The 14900-nt window shown below is 38.2% G+C and overlaps 18 non-coding genes across 18 annotated transcripts; all 18 read left to right on the top strand.

The window, feature by feature from the left end:
• The first annotated feature begins 270 nt into the window (after window positions 1-270).
• On the top strand, window positions 271-344 carry TRNAT-CGU (transfer RNA threonine (anticodon CGU)). Its single transcript has one exon. It is a non-coding gene; the product is annotated as a tRNA-Thr (tRNA).
• Window positions 345-1121: 777 nt separating this feature from the next.
• On the top strand, window positions 1122-1195 carry TRNAT-CGU (transfer RNA threonine (anticodon CGU)). Its single transcript has one exon. It is a non-coding gene; the product is annotated as a tRNA-Thr (tRNA).
• A 777-nt stretch (window positions 1196-1972) lies between these two features.
• TRNAT-UGU (transfer RNA threonine (anticodon UGU)) lies at window positions 1973-2046 on the top strand. Its single transcript has one exon. It is a non-coding gene; the product is annotated as a tRNA-Thr (tRNA).
• Window positions 2047-2822: 776 nt separating this feature from the next.
• TRNAT-UGU (transfer RNA threonine (anticodon UGU)) lies at window positions 2823-2896 on the top strand. Its single transcript has one exon. It is a non-coding gene; the product is annotated as a tRNA-Thr (tRNA).
• A 776-nt stretch (window positions 2897-3672) lies between these two features.
• TRNAT-UGU (transfer RNA threonine (anticodon UGU)) lies at window positions 3673-3746 on the top strand. The gene has a single exon. It is a non-coding gene; the product is annotated as a tRNA-Thr (tRNA).
• Window positions 3747-4522: 776 nt separating this feature from the next.
• TRNAT-CGU (transfer RNA threonine (anticodon CGU)) lies at window positions 4523-4596 on the top strand. The gene has a single exon. It is a non-coding gene; the product is annotated as a tRNA-Thr (tRNA).
• A 777-nt stretch (window positions 4597-5373) lies between these two features.
• TRNAT-CGU (transfer RNA threonine (anticodon CGU)) lies at window positions 5374-5447 on the top strand. Its single transcript has one exon. It is a non-coding gene; the product is annotated as a tRNA-Thr (tRNA).
• Window positions 5448-6224: 777 nt separating this feature from the next.
• TRNAT-UGU (transfer RNA threonine (anticodon UGU)) lies at window positions 6225-6298 on the top strand. The gene has a single exon. It is a non-coding gene; the product is annotated as a tRNA-Thr (tRNA).
• Window positions 6299-7074: 776 nt separating this feature from the next.
• TRNAT-UGU (transfer RNA threonine (anticodon UGU)) lies at window positions 7075-7148 on the top strand. The gene has a single exon. It is a non-coding gene; the product is annotated as a tRNA-Thr (tRNA).
• Window positions 7149-7925: 777 nt separating this feature from the next.
• TRNAT-CGU (transfer RNA threonine (anticodon CGU)) lies at window positions 7926-7999 on the top strand. Its single transcript has one exon. It is a non-coding gene; the product is annotated as a tRNA-Thr (tRNA).
• Window positions 8000-8776: 777 nt separating this feature from the next.
• TRNAT-UGU (transfer RNA threonine (anticodon UGU)) lies at window positions 8777-8850 on the top strand. Its single transcript has one exon. It is a non-coding gene; the product is annotated as a tRNA-Thr (tRNA).
• Window positions 8851-9626: 776 nt separating this feature from the next.
• Window positions 9627-9700, top strand: TRNAT-UGU (transfer RNA threonine (anticodon UGU)). Its single transcript has one exon. It is a non-coding gene; the product is annotated as a tRNA-Thr (tRNA).
• Window positions 9701-10476: 776 nt separating this feature from the next.
• Window positions 10477-10550, top strand: TRNAT-UGU (transfer RNA threonine (anticodon UGU)). The gene has a single exon. It is a non-coding gene; the product is annotated as a tRNA-Thr (tRNA).
• A 776-nt stretch (window positions 10551-11326) lies between these two features.
• Window positions 11327-11400, top strand: TRNAT-UGU (transfer RNA threonine (anticodon UGU)). Its single transcript has one exon. It is a non-coding gene; the product is annotated as a tRNA-Thr (tRNA).
• Window positions 11401-12176: 776 nt separating this feature from the next.
• On the top strand, window positions 12177-12250 carry TRNAT-UGU (transfer RNA threonine (anticodon UGU)). Its single transcript has one exon. It is a non-coding gene; the product is annotated as a tRNA-Thr (tRNA).
• Window positions 12251-13027: 777 nt separating this feature from the next.
• On the top strand, window positions 13028-13101 carry TRNAT-UGU (transfer RNA threonine (anticodon UGU)). The gene has a single exon. It is a non-coding gene; the product is annotated as a tRNA-Thr (tRNA).
• A 777-nt stretch (window positions 13102-13878) lies between these two features.
• TRNAT-UGU (transfer RNA threonine (anticodon UGU)) lies at window positions 13879-13952 on the top strand. Its single transcript has one exon. It is a non-coding gene; the product is annotated as a tRNA-Thr (tRNA).
• A 776-nt stretch (window positions 13953-14728) lies between these two features.
• TRNAT-UGU (transfer RNA threonine (anticodon UGU)) lies at window positions 14729-14802 on the top strand. The gene has a single exon. It is a non-coding gene; the product is annotated as a tRNA-Thr (tRNA).
• The last annotated feature ends 98 nt before the right edge of the window (window positions 14803-14900 follow it).

Here is a 14900-nt window from a genome sequence, read left to right as displayed (position 1 = left end):
TCTGGCAAAGTGGCTCTTATCATATCTACAACAGTGGATTATGTCAAGAGTTGGACAAGCTCAAACTTTATCAGAGATTAACCAAAGTTTAGGGTTTTAATATCAGTAATTCAAGAAAGATTGTATTTTTTGTCACTATTGAAGCCCTAAAAATTAGTCCAGTAAAGAAAGAATTTGCATAAGTCGTCTATCTCTAGACATTCAAGGACACTGAAAGAAATGAGGTGAGGGCGACTCTACCAGTAGTGCTTTTCTACTCTTACACAAAGTGGTGCTGTGGCTTAGTTGGTTAAAGCGCCTGTCTCGTAAACAGGAGATCCTGAGTTCGAATCTCAGCAGTGCCTTCTTTTCATAGCCTCAGTACTGAAGTTTCTATGTTTAACAGTGTACTTTCCTTGTAAAAATACTATAAAGTCAAACTTGTCTTTCTCATATCCCTTCCTTAGATAGTGCAATGGAGAGATTCTAAATCTGTGTTGTCAAAGTACTCAAAAGGAAGAAGATGTCAGCCAATGTAGGATGGCATCAAGCATGCCAAATGAAAACAGTGGGTTTACTTTTGCCAGACTGAAATGTTAGAAAAGTTTGATAGCAGCCTTCTTGAACAGGAAATGCTGGAAATACTCACTGCTTGGGCTGAAAAAGATAATTTAGAGTTTCAACATTGGAGATGAAGGTAACTTCAACAAGTATGGGATTCAAAAACCATGCATGCAGAGCACAATGAATTAGTAGTCATATGCCATAACCACTCGGCAGCTCGTCTACAGGAAGAGTCTGTAGCCAGATGATGTGATCTAATGAGGATTTTGACAAGTCTGTGCAATTTCACTAAAGATTGTGTATGAGCTTCTGGCAAAGTGGCTCTTATCATATCTACAACAGTGGATTATGTCAAGAGTTGGACAAGCTCAAACTTTATCAGAGATTAACCAAAGTTTAGGGTTTTAATATCAGTAATTCAATAAAGATTGTATTTTTTGTCACTATTGAAGCCCTAAAAATTAGTCCAGTAAAGAAAGAATTTGCATAAGTCGTCTATCTCTAGACATTCAAGGACACTGAAAGACATGAGGTGAGGGCGATTCTACCAGTAGTGCTTTTCTACTCTTACACAAAGTGGTGCTGTGGCTTAGTTGGTTAAAGCGCCTGTCTCGTAAACAGGAGATCCTGAGTTCGAATCTCAGCAGTGCCTTCTTTTCATAGCCTCAGTACTGAAGTTTCTATGTTTAACAGTGTACTTTCCTTGTAAAAATACTATAAAGTCAAACTTGTCTTTCTCATATCCCTTCCTTAGATAGTGCAATGGAGAGATTCTAAATCTGTGTTGTCAAAGTACTCAAAAGGAAGAAGATGTCAGCCAATGTAGGATGGCATCAAGCATGCCAAATGAAAACAGTGGGTTTACTTTTGCCAGACTGAAATGTTAGAAAAGTTTGATAGCAGCCTTCTTGAACAGGAAATGCTGGAAATACTCACTGCTTGGGCTGAAAAAGATAATTTAGAGTTTCAACATTGGAGATGAAGGTAACTTCAACAAGTATGGGATTCAAAAACCATGCATGCAGAGCACAATGAATTAGTAGTCATACGCCATAACCACTCGGCAGCTCGTCTACAGGAAGAGTCTGTAGCCAGATGATGTGATCTAATGAGGATTTTGACAAGTCTGTGCAATTTCACTAAAGATTGTGTATGAGCTTCTGGCAAAGTGGCTCTTATCATATCTACAACAGTGGATTATGTCAAGAGTTGGACAAGCTCAAACTTTATCAGAGATTAACCAAAGTTTAGGGTTTTAATATCAGTAATTCAAGAAAGATTGTATTTTTTGTCACTATTGAAGCCCTAAAAATTAGTCCAGTAAAGAAAGAATTTGCATAAGTCGTCTATCTCTAGACATTCAAGGACACTGAAAGACATGAGGTGAGGGCGATTCTACCAGTAGTGCTTTCCTACTCTTAAACAATGTGGTGCTGTGGCTTAGTTGGTTAAAGCGCCTGTCTTGTAAACAGGAGATCCTGAGTTCGAATCTCAGCAGTGCCTTCTTTTCATAGCCTCTTACAGAAGTTTCTATGTTTAACAATGTACTTTCCTTGTAAAAATACTATAAAGTCAAACTTGTCTTTCTCATATCCCTTCCTTAGATAGTGCAATGGAGAGATTCTAAATCTGTGTTGTCAAAGTACTCAAAAGGAAGAAGATGTCAGCCAATGTAGGATGGCATCAAGCATGCCAAATGAAAACAGTGGGTTTACTTTTGCCAGACTGAAATGTTAGAAAAGTTTGATAGCAGCCTTCTTGAACAGGAAATGCTGGAAATACTCACTGCTTGGGCTGAAAAAGATAATTTAGAGTTTCAACATTGGAGATGAAGGTAACTTCAACAAGTATGGGATTCAAAAACCATGCATGCAGAGCACAATGAATTAGTAGTCATACGCCATAACCACTCGGCAGCTCGTCTACAGGAAGAGTCTGTAGCCAGATGATGTGATCTAATGAGGATTTTGACAAGTCTGTGCAATTTCACTAAAGATTGTGTATGAGCTTCTGGCAAAGTGGCTCTTATCATATCTACAACAGTGGATTATGTCAAGAGTTGGACAAGCTCAAACTTTATCAGAGATTAACCAAAGTTTAGGGTTTTAATATCAGTAATTCAAGAAAGATTGTATTTTTTGTCACTATTGAAGCCCTAAAAATTAGTCCAGTAAAGAAAGAATTTGCATAAGTCGTCTATCTCTAGACATTCAAGGACACTGAAAGACATGAGGTGAGGGCGATTCTACCAGTAGTGCTTTCCTACTCTTAAACAATGTGGTGCTGTGGCTTAGTTGGTTAAAGCGCCTGTCTTGTAAACAGGAGATCCTGAGTTCGAATCTCAGCAGTGCCTTCTTTTCATAGCCTCTTACAGAAGTTTCTATGTTTAACAATGTACTTTCCTTGTAAAAATACTATAAAGTCAAACTTGTCTTTCTCATATCCCTTCCTTAGATAGTGCAATGGAGAGATTCTAAATCTGTGTTGTCAAAGTACTCAAAAGGAAGAAGATGTCAGCCAATGTAGGATGGCATCAAGCATGCCAAATGAAAACAGTGGGTTTACTTTTGCCAGACTGAAATGTTAGAAAAGTTTGATAGCAGCCTTCTTGAACAGGAAATGCTGGAAATACTCACTGCTTGGGCTGAAAAAGATAATTTAGAGTTTCAACATTGGAGATGAAGGTAACTTCAACAAGTATGGGATTCAAAAACCATGCATGCAGAGCACAATGAATTAGTAGTCATACGCCATAACCACTCGGCAGCTCGTCTACAGGAAGAGTCTGTAGCCAGATGATGTGATCTAATGAGGATTTTGACAAGTCTGTGCAATTTCACTAAAGATTGTGTATGAGCTTCTGGCAAAGTGGCTCTTATCATATCTACAACAGTGGATTATGTCAAGAGTTGGACAAGCTCAAACTTTATCAGAGATTAACCAAAGTTTAGGGTTTTAATATCAGTAATTCAATAAAGATTGTATTTTTTGTCACTATTGAAGCCCTAAAAATTAGTCCAGTAAAGAAAGAATTTGCATAAGTCGTCTATCTCTAGACATTCAAGGACACTGAAAGACATGAGGTGAGGGCGATTCTACCAGTAGTGCTTTCCTACTCTTAAACAATGTGGTGCTGTGGCTTAGTTGGTTAAAGCGCCTGTCTTGTAAACAGGAGATCCTGAGTTCGAATCTCAGCAGTGCCTTCTTTTCATAGCCTCTTACAGAAGTTTCTATGTTTAACAATGTACTTTCCTTGTAAAAATACTATAAAGTCAAACTTGTCTTTCTCATATCCCTTCCTTAGATAGTGCAATGGAGAGATTCTAAATCTGTGTTGTCAAAGTACTCAAAAGGAAGAAGATGTCAGCCAATGTAGGATGGCATCAAGCATGCCAAATGAAAACAGTGGGTTTACTTTTGCCAGACTGAAATGTTAGAAAAGTTTGATAGCAGCCTTCTTGAACAGGAAATGCTGGAAATACTCACTGCTTGGGCTGAAAAAGATAATTTAGAGTTTCAACATTGGAGATGAAGGTAACTTCAACAAGTATGGGATTCAAAAACCATGCATGCAGAGCACAATGGATTAGTAGTCATACGCCATAACCACTCGGCAGCTCGTCTACAGGAAGAGTCTGTAGCCAGATGATGTGATCTAATGAGGATTTTGACAAGTCTGTGCAATTTCACTAAAGATTGTGTATGAGCTTCTGGCAAAGTGGCTCTTATCATATCTACAACAGTGGATTATGTCAAGAGTTGGACAAGCTCAAACTTTATCAGAGATTAACCAAAGTTTAGGGTTTTAATATCAGTAATTCAAGAAAGATTGTATTTTTTGTCACTATTGAAGCCCTAAAAATTAGTCCAGTAAAGAAAGAATTTGCATAAGTCGTCTATCTCTAGACATTCAAGGACACTGAAAGAAATGAGGTGAGGGCGACTCTACCAGTAGTGCTTTTCTACTCTTACACAAAGTGGTGCTGTGGCTTAGTTGGTTAAAGCGCCTGTCTCGTAAACAGGAGATCCTGAGTTCGAATCTCAGCAGTGCCTTCTTTTCATAGCCTCAGTACTGAAGTTTCTATGTTTAACAGTGTACTTTCCTTGTAAAAATACTATAAAGTCAAACTTGTCTTTCTCATATCCCTTCCTTAGATAGTGCAATGGAGAGATTCTAAATCTGTGTTGTCAAAGTACTCAAAAGGAAGAAGATGTCAGCCAATGTAGGATGGCATCAAGCATGCCAAATGAAAACAGTGGGTTTACTTTTGCCAGACTGAAATGTTAGAAAAGTTTGATAGCAGCCTTCTTGAACAGGAAATGCTGGAAATACTCACTGCTTGGGCTGAAAAAGATAATTTAGAGTTTCAACATTGGAGATGAAGGTAACTTCAACAAGTATGGGATTCAAAAACCATGCATGCAGAGCACAATGAATTAGTAGTCATATGCCATAACCACTCGGCAGCTCGTCTACAGGAAGAGTCTGTAGCCAGATGATGTGATCTAATGAGGATTTTGACAAGTCTGTGCAATTTCACTAAAGATTGTGTATGAGCTTCTGGCAAAGTGGCTCTTATCATATCTACAACAGTGGATTATGTCAAGAGTTGGACAAGCTCAAACTTTATCAGAGATTAACCAAAGTTTAGGGTTTTAATATCAGTAATTCAATAAAGATTGTATTTTTTGTCACTATTGAAGCCCTAAAAATTAGTCCAGTAAAGAAAGAATTTGCATAAGTCGTCTATCTCTAGACATTCAAGGACACTGAAAGACATGAGGTGAGGGCGATTCTACCAGTAGTGCTTTTCTACTCTTACACAAAGTGGTGCTGTGGCTTAGTTGGTTAAAGCGCCTGTCTCGTAAACAGGAGATCCTGAGTTCGAATCTCAGCAGTGCCTTCTTTTCATAGCCTCAGTACTGAAGTTTCTATGTTTAACAGTGTACTTTCCTTGTAAAAATACTATAAAGTCAAACTTGTCTTTCTCATATCCCTTCCTTAGATAGTGCAATGGAGAGATTCTAAATCTGTGTTGTCAAAGTACTCAAAAGGAAGAAGATGTCAGCCAATGTAGGATGGCATCAAGCATGCCAAATGAAAACAGTGGGTTTACTTTTGCCAGACTGAAATGTTAGAAAAGTTTGATAGCAGCCTTCTTGAACAGGAAATGCTGGAAATACTCACTGCTTGGGCTGAAAAAGATAATTTAGAGTTTCAACATTGGAGATGAAGGTAACTTCAACAAGTATGGGATTCAAAAACCATGCATGCAGAGCACAATGAATTAGTAGTCATACGCCATAACCACTCGGCAGCTCGTCTACAGGAAGAGTCTGTAGCCAGATGATGTGATCTAATGAGGATTTTGACAAGTCTGTGCAATTTCACTAAAGATTGTGTATGAGCTTCTGGCAAAGTGGCTCTTATCATATCTACAACAGTGGATTATGTCAAGAGTTGGACAAGCTCAAACTTTATCAGAGATTAACCAAAGTTTAGGGTTTTAATATCAGTAATTCAAGAAAGATTGTATTTTTTGTCACTATTGAAGCCCTAAAAATTAGTCCAGTAAAGAAAGAATTTGCATAAGTCGTCTATCTCTAGACATTCAAGGACACTGAAAGACATGAGGTGAGGGCGATTCTACCAGTAGTGCTTTCCTACTCTTAAACAATGTGGTGCTGTGGCTTAGTTGGTTAAAGCGCCTGTCTTGTAAACAGGAGATCCTGAGTTCGAATCTCAGCAGTGCCTTCTTTTCATAGCCTCTTACAGAAGTTTCTATGTTTAACAATGTACTTTCCTTGTAAAAATACTATAAAGTCAAACTTGTCTTTCTCATATCCCTTCCTTAGATAGTGCAATGGAGAGATTCTAAATCTGTGTTGTCAAAGTACTCAAAAGGAAGAAGATGTCAGCCAATGTAGGATGGCATCAAGCATGCCAAATGAAAACAGTGGGTTTACTTTTGCCAGACTGAAATGTTAGAAAAGTTTGATAGCAGCCTTCTTGAACAGGAAATGCTGGAAATACTCACTGCTTGGGCTGAAAAAGATAATTTAGAGTTTCAACATTGGAGATGAAGGTAACTTCAACAAGTATGGGATTCAAAAACCATGCATGCAGAGCACAATGAATTAGTAGTCATACGCCATAACCACTCGGCAGCTCGTCTACAGGAAGAGTCTGTAGCCAGATGATGTGATCTAATGAGGATTTTGACAAGTCTGTGCAATTTCACTAAAGATTGTGTATGAGCTTCTGGCAAAGTGGCTCTTATCATATCTACAACAGTGGATTATGTCAAGAGTTGGACAAGCTCAAACTTTATCAGAGATTAACCAAAGTTTAGGGTTTTAATATCAGTAATTCAAGAAAGATTGTATTTTTTGTCACTATTGAAGCCCTAAAAATTAGTCCAGTAAAGAAAGAATTTGCATAAGTCGTCTATCTCTAGACATTCAAGGACACTGAAAGACATGAGGTGAGGGCGATTCTACCAGTAGTGCTTTCCTACTCTTAAACAATGTGGTGCTGTGGCTTAGTTGGTTAAAGCGCCTGTCTTGTAAACAGGAGATCCTGAGTTCGAATCTCAGCAGTGCCTTCTTTTCATAGCCTCAGTACTGAAGTTTCTATGTTTAACAGTGTACTTTCCTTGTAAAAATACTATAAAGTCAAACTTGTCTTTCTCATATCCCTTCCTTAGATAGTGCAATGGAGAGATTCTAAATCTGTGTTGTCAAAGTACTCAAAAGGAAGAAGATGTCAGCCAATGTAGGATGGCATCAAGCATGCCAAATGAAAACAGTGGGTTTACTTTTGCCAGACTGAAATGTTAGAAAAGTTTGATAGCAGCCTTCTTGAACAGGAAATGCTGGAAATACTCACTGCTTGGGCTGAAAAAGATAATTTAGAGTTTCAACATTGGAGATGAAGGTAACTTCAACAAGTATGGGATTCAAAAACCATGCATGCAGAGCACAATGAATTAGTAGTCATACGCCATAACCACTCGGCAGCTCGTCTACAGGAAGAGTCTGTAGCCAGATGATGTGATCTAATGAGGATTTTGACAAGTCTGTGCAATTTCACTAAAGATTGTGTATGAGCTTCTGGCAAAGTGGCTCTTATCATATCTACAACAGTGGATTATGTCAAGAGTTGGACAAGCTCAAACTTTATCAGAGATTAACCAAAGTTTAGGGTTTTAATATCAGTAATTCAATAAAGATTGTATTTTTTGTCACTATTGAAGCCCTAAAAATTAGTCCAGTAAAGAAAGAATTTGCATAAGTCGTCTATCTCTAGACATTCAAGGACACTGAAAGACATGAGGTGAGGGCGACTCTACCAGTAGTGCTTTTCTACTCTTACACAAAGTGGTGCTGTGGCTTAGTTGGTTAAAGCGCCTGTCTCGTAAACAGGAGATCCTGAGTTCGAATCTCAGCAGTGCCTTCTTTTCATAGCCTCAGTACTGAAGTTTCTATGTTTAACAGTGTACTTTCCTTGTAAAAATACTATAAAGTCAAACTTGTCTTTCTCATATCCCTTCCTTAGATAGTGCAATGGAGAGATTCTAAATCTGTGTTGTCAAAGTACTCAAAAGGAAGAAGATGTCAGCCAATGTAGGATGGCATCAAGCATGCCAAATGAAAACAGTGGGTTTACTTTTGCCAGACTGAAATGTTAGAAAAGTTTGATAGCAGCCTTCTTGAACAGGAAATGCTGGAAATACTCACTGCTTGGGCTGAAAAAGATAATTTAGAGTTTCAACATTGGAGATGAAGGTAACTTCAACAAGTATGGGATTCAAAAACCATGCATGCAGAGCACAATGAATTAGTAGTCATACGCCATAACCACTCGGCAGCTCGTCTACAGGAAGAGTCTGTAGCCAGATGATGTGATCTAATGAGGATTTTGACAAGTCTGTGCAATTTCACTAAAGATTGTGTATGAGCTTCTGGCAAAGTGGCTCTTATCATATCTACAACAGTGGATTATGTCAAGAGTTGGACAAGCTCAAACTTTATCAGAGATTAACCAAAGTTTAGGGTTTTAATATCAGTAATTCAAGAAAGATTGTATTTTTTGTCACTATTGAAGCCCTAAAAATTAGTCCAGTAAAGAAAGAATTTGCATAAGTCGTCTATCTCTAGACATTCAAGGACACTGAAAGACATGAGGTGAGGGCGATTCTACCAGTAGTGCTTTCCTACTCTTAAACAATGTGGTGCTGTGGCTTAGTTGGTTAAAGCGCCTGTCTTGTAAACAGGAGATCCTGAGTTCGAATCTCAGCAGTGCCTTCTTTTCATAGCCTCTTACAGAAGTTTCTATGTTTAACAATGTACTTTCCTTGTAAAAATACTATAAAGTCAAACTTGTCTTTCTCATATCCCTTCCTTAGATAGTGCAATGGAGAGATTCTAAATCTGTGTTGTCAAAGTACTCAAAAGGAAGAAGATGTCAGCCAATGTAGGATGGCATCAAGCATGCCAAATGAAAACAGTGGGTTTACTTTTGCCAGACTGAAATGTTAGAAAAGTTTGATAGCAGCCTTCTTGAACAGGAAATGCTGGAAATACTCACTGCTTGGGCTGAAAAAGATAATTTAGAGTTTCAACATTGGAGATGAAGGTAACTTCAACAAGTATGGGATTCAAAAACCATGCATGCAGAGCACAATGAATTAGTAGTCATACGCCATAACCACTCGGCAGCTCGTCTACAGGAAGAGTCTGTAGCCAGATGATGTGATCTAATGAGGATTTTGACAAGTCTGTGCAATTTCACTAAAGATTGTGTATGAGCTTCTGGCAAAGTGGCTCTTATCATATCTACAACAGTGGATTATGTCAAGAGTTGGACAAGCTCAAACTTTATCAGAGATTAACCAAAGTTTAGGGTTTTAATATCAGTAATTCAATAAAGATTGTATTTTTTGTCACTATTGAAGCCCTAAAAATTAGTCCAGTAAAGAAAGAATTTGCATAAGTCGTCTATCTCTAGACATTCAAGGACACTGAAAGACATGAGGTGAGGGCGATTCTACCAGTAGTGCTTTCCTACTCTTAAACAATGTGGTGCTGTGGCTTAGTTGGTTAAAGCGCCTGTCTTGTAAACAGGAGATCCTGAGTTCGAATCTCAGCAGTGCCTTCTTTTCATAGCCTCTTACAGAAGTTTCTATGTTTAACAATGTACTTTCCTTGTAAAAATACTATAAAGTCAAACTTGTCTTTCTCATATCCCTTCCTTAGATAGTGCAATGGAGAGATTCTAAATCTGTGTTGTCAAAGTACTCAAAAGGAAGAAGATGTCAGCCAATGTAGGATGGCATCAAGCATGCCAAATGAAAACAGTGGGTTTACTTTTGCCAGACTGAAATGTTAGAAAAGTTTGATAGCAGCCTTCTTGAACAGGAAATGCTGGAAATACTCACTGCTTGGGCTGAAAAAGATAATTTAGAGTTTCAACATTGGAGATGAAGGTAACTTCAACAAGTATGGGATTCAAAAACCATGCATGCAGAGCACAATGAATTAGTAGTCATACGCCATAACCACTCGGCAGCTCGTCTACAGGAAGAGTCTGTAGCCAGATGATGTGATCTAATGAGGATTTTGACAAGTCTGTGCAATTTCACTAAAGATTGTGTATGAGCTTCTGGCAAAGTGGCTCTTATCATATCTACAACAGTGGATTATGTCAAGAGTTGGACAAGCTCAAACTTTATCAGAGATTAACCAAAGTTTAGGGTTTTAATATCAGTAATTCAAGAAAGATTGTATTTTTTGTCACTATTGAAGCCCTAAAAATTAGTCCAGTAAAGAAAGAATTTGCATAAGTCGTCTATCTCTAGACATTCAAGGACACTGAAAGACATGAGGTGAGGGCGATTCTACCAGTAGTGCTTTCCTACTCTTAAACAATGTGGTGCTGTGGCTTAGTTGGTTAAAGCGCCTGTCTTGTAAACAGGAGATCCTGAGTTCGAATCTCAGCAGTGCCTTCTTTTCATAGCCTCTTACAGAAGTTTCTATGTTTAACAATGTACTTTCCTTGTAAAAATACTATAAAGTCAAACTTGTCTTTCTCATATCCCTTCCTTAGATAGTGCAATGGAGAGATTCTAAATCTGTGTTGTCAAAGTACTCAAAAGGAAGAAGATGTCAGCCAATGTAGGATGGCATCAAGCATGCCAAATGAAAACAGTGGGTTTACTTTTGCCAGACTGAAATGTTAGAAAAGTTTGATAGCAGCCTTCTTGAACAGGAAATGCTGGAAATACTCACTGCTTGGGCTGAAAAAGATAATTTAGAGTTTCAACATTGGAGATGAAGGTAACTTCAACAAGTATGGGATTCAAAAACCATGCATGCAGAGCACAATGAATTAGTAGTCATACGCCATAACCACTCGGCAGCTCGTCTACAGGAAGAGTCTGTAGCCAGATGATGTGATCTAATGAGGATTTTGACAAGTCTGTGCAATTTCACTAAAGATTGTGTATGAGCTTCTGGCAAAGTGGCTCTTATCATATCTACAACAGTGGATTATGTCAAGAGTTGGACAAGCTCAAACTTTATCAGAGATTAACCAAAGTTTAGGGTTTTAATATCAGTAATTCAAGAAAGATTGTATTTTTTGTCACTATTGAAGCCCTAAAAATTAGTCCAGTAAAGAAAGAATTTGCATAAGTCGTCTATCTCTAGACATTCAAGGACACTGAAAGACATGAGGTGAGGGCGATTCTACCAGTAGTGCTTTCCTACTCTTAAACAATGTGGTGCTGTGGCTTAGTTGGTTAAAGCGCCTGTCTTGTAAACAGGAGATCCTGAGTTCGAATCTCAGCAGTGCCTTCTTTTCATAGCCTCTTACAGAAGTTTCTATGTTTAACAATGTACTTTCCTTGTAAAAATACTATAAAGTCAAACTTGTCTTTCTCATATCCCTTCCTTAGATAGTGCAATGGAGAGATTCTAAATCTGTGTTGTCAAAGTACTCAAAAGGAAGAAGATGTCAGCCAATGTAGGATGGCATCAAGCATGCCAAATGAAAACAGTGGGTTTACTTTTGCCAGACTGAAATGTTAGAAAAGTTTGATAGCAGCCTTCTTGAACAGGAAATGCTGGAAATACTCACTGCTTGGGCTGAAAAAGATAATTTAGAGTTTCAACATTGGAGATGAAGGTAACTTCAACAAGTATGGGATTCAAAAACCATGCATGCAGAGCACAATGAATTAGTAGTCATACGCCATAACCACTCGGCAGCTCGTCTACAGGAAGAGTCTGTAGCCAGATGATGTGATCTAATGAGGATTTTGACAAGTCTGTGCAATTTCACTAAAGATTGTGTATGAGCTTCTGGCAAAGTGGCTCTTATCATATCTACAACAGTGGATTATGTCAAGAGTTGGACAAGCTCAAACTTTATCAGAGATTAACCAAAGTTTAGGGTTTTAATATCAGTAATTCAAGAAAGATTGTATTTTTTGTCACTATTGAAGCCCTAAAAATTAGTCCAGTAAAGAAAGAATTTGCATAAGTCGTCTATCTCTAGACATTCAAGGACACTGAAAGACATGAGGTGAGGGCGATTCTACCAGTAGTGCTTTCCTACTCTTAAACAATGTGGTGCTGTGGCTTAGTTGGTTAAAGCGCCTGTCTTGTAAACAGGAGATCCTGAGTTCGAATCTCAGCAGTGCCTTCTTTTCATAGCCTCAGTACTGAAGTTTCTATGTTTAACAGTGTACTTTCCTTGTAAAAATACTATAAAGTCAAACTTGTCTTTCTCATATCCCTTCCTTAGATAGTGCAATGGAGAGATTCTAAATCTGTGTTGTCAAAGTACTCAAAAGGAAGAAGATGTCAGCCAATGTAGGATGGCATCAAGCATGCCAAATGAAAACAGTGGGTTTACTTTTGCCAGACTGAAATGTTAGAAAAGTTTGATAGCAGCCTTCTTGAACAGGAAATGCTGGAAATACTCACTGCTTGGGCTGAAAAAGATAATTTAGAGTTTCAACATTGGAGATGAAGGTAACTTCAACAAGTATGGGATTCAAAAACCATGCATGCAGAGCACAATGAATTAGTAGTCATACGCCATAACCACTCGGCAGCTCGTCTACAGGAAGAGTCTGTAGCCAGATGATGTGATCTAATGAGGATTTTGACAAGTCTGTGCAATTTCACTAAAGATTGTGTATGAGCTTCTGGCAAAGTGGCTCTTATCATATCTACAACAGTGGATTATGTCAAGAGTTGGACAAGCTCAAACTTTATCAGAGATTAACCAAAGTTTAGGGTTTTAATATCAGTAATTCAAGAAAGATTGTATTTTTTGTCACTATTGAAGCCCTAAAAATTAGTCCAGTAAAGAAAGAATTTGCATAAGTCGTCTATCTCTAGACATTCAAGGACACTGAAAGACATGAGGTGAGGGCGATTCTACCAGTAGTGCTTTCCTACTCTTAAACAATGTGGTGCTGTGGCTTAGTTGGTTAAAGCGCCTGTCTTGTAAACAGGAGATCCTGAGTTCGAATCTCAGCAGTGCCTTCTTTTCATAGCCTCAGTACTGAAGTTTCTATGTTTAACAGTGTACTTTCCTTGTAAAAATACTATAAAGTCAAACTTGTCTTTCTCATATCCCTTCCTTAGATAGTGCAATGGAGAGATTCTAAATCTGTGTTGTCAAAGTACTCAAAAGGAAGAAGATGTCAGCCAATGTAGGATGGCATCAAGCATGCCAAATGAAAACAGTGGGTTTACTTTTGCCAGACTGAAATGTTAGAAAAGTTTGATAGCAGCCTTCTTGAACAGGAAATGCTGGAAATACTCACTGCTTGGGCTGAAAAAGATAATTTAGAGTTTCAACATTGGAGATGAAGGTAACTTCAACAAGTATGGGATTCAAAAACCATGCATGCAGAGCACAATGAATTAGTAGTCATACGCCATAACCACTCGGCAGCTCGTCTACAGGAAGAGTCTGTAGCCAGATGATGTGATCTAATGAGGATTTTGACAAGTCTGTGCAATTTCACTAAAGATTGTGTATGAGCTTCTGGCAAAGTGGCTCTTATCATATCTACAACAGTGGATTATGTCAAGAGTTGGACAAGCTCAAACTTTATCAGAGATTAACCAAAGTTTAGGGTTTTAATATCAGTAATTCAAGAAAGATTGTATTTTTTGTCACTATTGAAGCCCTAAAAATTAGTCCAGTAAAGAAAGAATTTGCATAAGTCGTCTATCTCTAGACATTCAAGGACACTGAAAGACATGAGGTGAGGGCGATTCTACCAGTAGTGCTTTCCTACTCTTAAACAATGTGGTGCTGTGGCTTAGTTGGTTAAAGCGCCTGTCTTGTAAACAGGAGATCCTGAGTTCGAATCTCAGCAGTGCCTTCTTTTCATAGCCTCTTACAGAAGTTTCTATGTTTAACAATGTACTTTCCTTGTAAAAATACTATAAAGTCAAACTTGTCTTTCTCATATCCCTTCCTTAGATAGTGCAATGGAGAGATTCTAAATCTGTGTTGTCAAAGTACTCAAAAGGAAGAAGATGTCAGCCAATGTAGGATGGCATCAAGCATGCCAAATGAAAACAGTGGGTTTACTTTTGCCAGACTGAAATGTTAGAAAAGTTTGATAGCAGCCTTCTTGAACAGGAAATGCTGGAAATACTCACTGCTTGGGCTGAAAAAGATAATTTAGAGTTTCAACATTGGAGATGAAGGTAACTTCAACAAGTATGGGATTCAAAAACCATGCATGCAGAGCACAATGAATTAGTAGTCATACGCCATAACCACTCGGCAGCTCGTCTACAGGAAGAGTCTGTAGCCAGATGATGTGATCTAATGAGGATTTTGACAAGTCTGTGCAATTTCACTAAAGATTGTGTATGAGCTTCTGGCAAAGTGGCTCTTATCATATCTACAACAGTGGATTATGTCAAGAGTTGGACAAGCTCAAACTTTATCAGAGATTAACCAAAGTTTAGGGTTTTAATATCAGTAATTCAAGAAAGATTGTATTTTTTGTCACTATTGAAGCCCTAAAAATTAGTCCAGTAAAGAAAGAATTTGCATAAGTCGTCTATCTCTAGACATTCAAGGACACTGAAAGACATGAGGTGAGGGCGATTCTACCAGTAGTGCTTTCCTACTCTTAAACAATGTGGTGCTGTGGCTTAGTTGGTTAAAGCGCCTGTCTTGTAAACAGGAGATCCTGAGTTCGAATCTCAGCAGTGCCTTCTTTTCATAGCCTCTTACAGAAGTTTCTATGTTTAACAATGTACTTTCCTTGTAAAAATACTATAAAGTCAAACTTGTCTTTCTCATATCCCTTCCT

Source organism: Anomaloglossus baeobatrachus, chromosome 7 (genome assembly GCF_048569485.1).
Source record: "Anomaloglossus baeobatrachus isolate aAnoBae1 chromosome 7, aAnoBae1.hap1, whole genome shotgun sequence".
NCBI lineage: Eukaryota > Metazoa > Chordata > Amphibia > Anura > Aromobatidae > Anomaloglossus > Anomaloglossus baeobatrachus.
The sequence above is the reverse complement of the archived record's forward strand: the minus strand, read 5'-3'. Positions and strand labels throughout refer to the sequence as shown.